Here is a 5485-nt window from a genome sequence, read left to right on the forward strand (position 1 = left end):
GACCCGCAGAGAGTTGTGGGCTTGTAGGCTTAGGGAAGTGTCACCGTTCTCAGACTAGGGTGAACAAGCCTTGCTCTCCAGGCCGACGCCTTTCGAGGCAATACCTGTCCCTTGCTCTGTCCCGGACGGTCCCGCTGGGTTCTTGCTCAGTTCGCGCTGACAGTCAAGGCTGCCGCCAGGAGGCTGTCTAGCGGTTCACTTCGCTTTACGCCTAGCGCAGACGAACGTTCCACCCGGCTTCACCCTAATGCGTGACGTCCGCGACGCTCCTGCGCTCCCCAATGAGCTCCGCGCGGCGATGGTAACGTGGCTGCCGGAAATATCTGCTGGCGTCGCTGTCGATGTCCTCTGCGCTGTCTTCTGACCAGTATCTCGTCGTTCTGGCGCTCGGAGAGCTGGGCGATTGCTGTTCGGGAACTTCGCCGGTAATCGCAGGGCTCTCCAGGCGGCCGCCTCTTGAAACCGCAAATCGATCTACCGCTCGTCCGTCACGCCAGGTCCTGCTTGGTCGGGCAAGGTACGCTGGGTCGCAGGCAACTTTCCTCCCCAAGCTGACGGTTCTTCGTCGCAGGACTCTTTTGCTTGACTCTGACAGACCCGCCGGGCGACTCGCCAGGGTGTGGTCGTGACAAAGTTGGAAACAAACGCCTTGACTTAGCCGCGTGATGCCTTCCGGAACTCAGCCACTTGTGTCTCAATTCGGAGATTCCTGATGTCCCAATCCCGAACGTCTCGACGTGGCGATCTTGCTTCTTGTGTGCTTCCCACGGCGCTGCTTCCGACGACTCGCTTGGTTGTAGCTCCCTCGTAGATTATTTGCTTGACTGACTGTTCACTTGGTACTTTAACTGATCTTGACTCCTCGTGATCGACTGATCCAGCTGCCAGCGCTCTGCGGCCTTATATAGAGCCTGCGGGAACTGCTATTTCCCTTTTGCGCACGGCCCGCTGGATCTCTCCACTCTGGGTCCAAAGTCCGTGACTCCTGGTTGACCCACTTGTCCTTCACGAACCGCTTTCAATCGATGCTCCGCCCTCTGCTGCAGTCCCGCTGATTCCCGTGATGCTTGTGGACGCCTGTGTGCCGCTCCACTGCCGAGATGTGGCACTTCCTCTCCCGGTCCAAAGTTCACGGGAGAGTCCAAAGTCCGGTGGAGTTCCGTTATCCTGATTTTTTGCACACGGCACTCTTGCCTTGCCCGCGAAGTCTCCATTCTCTCTCGTTCTCCATGCTTGGTCTCCAAACTCTCTCGCTCTCCGTCCTTGGTCTCCAAACTCTCTCGATCTCCATCCTTGGTCTCCAAACTCTCTCGCTCTTCATCCTTGGTCTCCAAACTTTCTCGTTCTCCATCCAAGTCTCCAAACTCTCCTCGCCGCGCTGTTACTACGCGAATTCGACGCGTAACTGGTAAGCGGCCGGCCATCTTCTGCTGCTTCTTTTTGTGGGGAGTTATTCAACTCCTCACATTCCCCCCTTACTTCGGGAAACATTTATAATTTGTTTCTACTCTCCGCCGTTTCCCTGCATGTCCTAGCCTTCGAGTCCTTGTGATTCCCGAGGCGCTCCCTCGTTGCTCCCTCGATGCTCCCTCGACGCTCTTAACTCCCTTAAGTTGCTACAGCGCTGGTCATCCTCCTCGTAGCAACTTTAAATCTCCGCGCCGATATTTCCCGTGTTTCCACTGGGACATCGATACTCATGGGCTATCGATCCCCAGCTCGCTGCTCATTGCTGCGTTCTACTCCTTTTATTGGTTCCTCCGCCTGGTCACACCATTCGTGCTTGATCGATGTTTATTCGCATATCGATACCGACGGTGCGGCGTTGCCACCTGCTCGTTTGCGATATTTCCACCTTGGCCGATATTTCCATTTTTGTGTGCCCATCGATCGCACTATCGTCCAGTGCCAATCGATCGCCTATCGAGGCGCCCCCTTCCCTGGCTCGTGGTGATTTTGCAATTTTCATAGGTAAGTTTTCTGCATTTCCTTTACTCCTTTCCATCTTATCCTTTTCTCTCCTTTCGTCCTCTCTCGCCCTTCACTCGTCCTCTGTCGTCTGCATCGGACTCCATATTGGCAGCCCTCGAGAGCGGGTGCGGAGAGGACTTCGCATTCACTTTGCAACCGGGACAGCAGGTAAGTATTTGATGTTCGTCTCTGCTTCCTGTATTAAGACCCTTTGACTTTCAGGTTGCTGGAGTGGCCCATGCAAATTAAGTTTCTCACTAGTGAATTGATTAAAAAAATTTATTTTTATTTTTAACATTCACTTATTCACTATTACAATTTTACAATAGGTCGAACTTATTTAATTCACTGCTCTTGTATTTATTCTCGAATAATTGTTCTGCTCGATTCGGATCTCAAAAACGGACTGACTGCTCTCTAGTTCAATGATCAATAATCAAACCTCGGCTTAAGAGATTTTATCCCCAAAAATTGATAAAGAGAATGACTCAAGAGAGTCGGAAAATAGGATGATGCAATTTGCCAATTAAATTCGAAGTCCAATCTTGGCCGGAAATTGGTGTTTACATTAGCGGAGTTTAGGGACCGCTTTGGGGATCTTTTTGTTTACGTTAGCGGACTCGGGACTCGCTTTGGGGATCTTTTGTTTACGTTAGCGGACTCAGGGCTCGCTTGGGTCTCCGATTGTTTACAATATCGGTTTGGATGTTTACAGCATCCGTTTGATTCGGACTGCGTGAAATTGATCTGGGTGGGAATGATTTGGAGGCCTGCTTGGCAGAAATAGCTGACCACGGATTTATCTCGGGTCTGTCAGAGTTCTTTGGAAATTAGCTCTCGGCTCAAAGTTGTTTATAAATTGGGTAAGAGCCCCTAAATAATGTGTCATATAACTCCCTCCATTCTAAATTGAATCGTCCCGATTCATTGGAACTGTTGGGTATATTGAATGTAATTGATTGGTTAATTCGACAATGATATTTTCTTCTAGGGTATTTTCATTGTCGGGTGTATTATTTATCTCAATATCGGAAATATTGCTTTCTGGTTCGATTTCTATACGAATTTGCCATGGTTTGAATATTAAAAATTTTCTGAATTTGATTATAATCATATTAATTAAATATATTAATGCTAATATGATTAATATTAACGTAACTGGTATTTGAGTTTGTTTAATTTGAATAAATGGATTTAGTACGTTAATATTATCAAATGAGAGTTCCGAATCATTAGATATAATATATTCGGATATTAAAAAATCTGTATATTTTCGAGCTGTGATGTATTCCAATATCTTATTGTCTACATTGGTGTAGGAAATATTATTAATTATAGAGGTGCCATTAAAAGTAATTAAATATGACCCATTTAAATGAGTGTCATTAACTGTATTTTCTCCATTTACAAAAATGGCTCCATCTTGGATTACATCTACTTTTTTATTTTTTTCTCTGATTTTGTTACAAAAAGATTTTTCTCCATTTAGTAATCTGGTGAAACAAGAACCTTCTGGGTTAAGTGTGCAATAATTGTTAAATATTTCTGTCTTAAAATTAGACATTACATAGTACTTATTTCTACATTTTGCGCCGTGATTATCAATTAATAATTTTCCATCATCATGTGAAATGGATCTTGAATTGTAAACGTCACAGCGATCGGTAATAATAGGGTATTTTATGTAAATTATAATAAGATCTTGATGCAAAGCGATTTTAAATTCAGATATATCTAAAAGGTCTGTTATAACTACAGGTCTATTTTCGTGTTTATAAATTTCTTGTATATCGTCGTTGTTTAGAATTTTAGTATTAAATACATCGATTTTGGCGAGTGTAATTGTGTCCATTAAATTCATAAGATCGTAAGTAAGCAAACGCAGACGATATTTTCTAAGCGGAATTTCTTGATCTTTAAAGGCTGTTTTGAATTCTTCAGATAAAGATTTTATCTCTTTAAATATTTTAGAATTAATAACGTATTGATCGTTATTATTTTGTATTAAATCATCGATTTTATTTTGAACAGTTATGAAATCATCATGATCTGGTGTTCCCGCTATCCATTTCCAAATAGTGCCTATTTCATTAATGCCTCTTTTCGATCTACTGGGTATAATTTGGGAGATAAGTATTTGGATAATTTTTAAATCGTGGGATATTTCCCAAAGAAAATTGTTGCTGTCGTGACTCTTCAGAAATTCTTTTTCAAGATTAATTATATCTCTATAAAGACTTATATTAGTTACATGAAATAAATCTGCGTATGATTCATAAATAAGAACATCTTTGGTATCCTTGTAAAGAAGGAAATCATGGTTCGTGTAATCCATAATTTCGGATTTGGTTGTAGCTACTAGCAGTAATAAGTACATTATTGAAATCATTATCTGTAATTTGAAACAAATTATTTTATATTATCTTTATGAATCGTACGGTTTCTGTTATTTATAATAACTTTATTAGGGAGATTTTCCTTAACTACTTGTTTTTTGTATCTAGAATTTAGCTTGTTTCTTTCCCCATGTTTCTTTTCGTAAATTACCTCTCCTGCGTGATAATTCTTATTTTGTCTATCTTTATTGTGGGAATGCAACATTTTCTCTTGAGCTTGTTGCAATAATTTAGGCATATCTTCGTGTTTGATTTTATTAAATAGTATGTCAAAAGGTCGTTGGTTGGTTATTGAGTGAATTGTTAAATTATATTTTTGTGCTGCTTTAATAATAATTTCGGAATAGTCAACTAAATTAAGCTCATCTTTAATGCAGCGAGCAATTTCTGTTAAAGTAGAGTGTGCCCTTTCTATTTGTCCGTTGGACGTACTATGTCGAGGATCTGCAAAGAATAGAGATATCCCATTTCTTTGAGCAAAGGATTTGAATTGGGATGAAGAGAAACTTGGTTCGTTATCTATCATCAAAGATTTGGCTAATGGAAATTGTTGTAAAATTTCTGAAACTTTATTTTCTATATTTAGTTTGTTAGGGATTTCTTTTACGACCAAATATTTCGAATAGGAATCTATACAAGTAATGAATATAAGATTTTGGGCGTAATATATGTCAAGATGCAAATTTTCACCTTCTCTTTCTGGAATAGGCGCTTGACCGATAGGAATCTGTACTGGGTGTCTGTTGTATTTGTTTTGATTGCAGATTGTGCAATTCTTTATAAATTCCTTAAGCTTTTTGTATAAATTAGGCCAATAATAGAGTCTAGTTATTTGCTTATAATTTTCATCAAGCCCTCTATGAGCTCTACAATGAGTTTCTGTGATAATCACGGATCTGTCTTCAGCGTCTTCGACATCCTGGACAAATGTCTTAGTGTATAAAAATGTATTTATAAAATTGTCTTTAAGTGGTTTTTGAATTCTATAAAAATCTTCTAAAGTACAGTGAACTCCTATTGTTATATTGGGTGGAATATATTCTCTTAATATTGATATTAAATTTTCTGGAGTATCATACTCTATTATATGTCTAGTATTTCCGAATACATTAATCGAC

The 5485-nt window shown here is 40.8% G+C and overlaps 1 long non-coding RNA gene across 1 annotated transcript; it reads left to right on the forward strand.

Moving 5' to 3' along the window:
* The first annotated feature begins 1883 nt into the window (after positions 1-1883).
* On the forward strand, positions 1884-4152 carry LOC139354249 (uncharacterized). The gene is made up of 3 exons (XR_011605396.1): positions 1884-1971; positions 2084-2139; positions 2194-4152. It is a non-coding gene; the product is annotated as an uncharacterized lncRNA (long non-coding RNA).
* Positions 4153-5485: the final 1333 nt, after the last annotated feature.

The sequence above is a fragment of the Drosophila suzukii genome, assembly GCF_043229965.1.
Source record: "Drosophila suzukii chromosome 2 unlocalized genomic scaffold, CBGP_Dsuzu_IsoJpt1.0 scf_2c, whole genome shotgun sequence".
In the NCBI taxonomy this organism is placed as follows: Eukaryota; Metazoa; Arthropoda; class Insecta; order Diptera; family Drosophilidae; genus Drosophila; species Drosophila suzukii.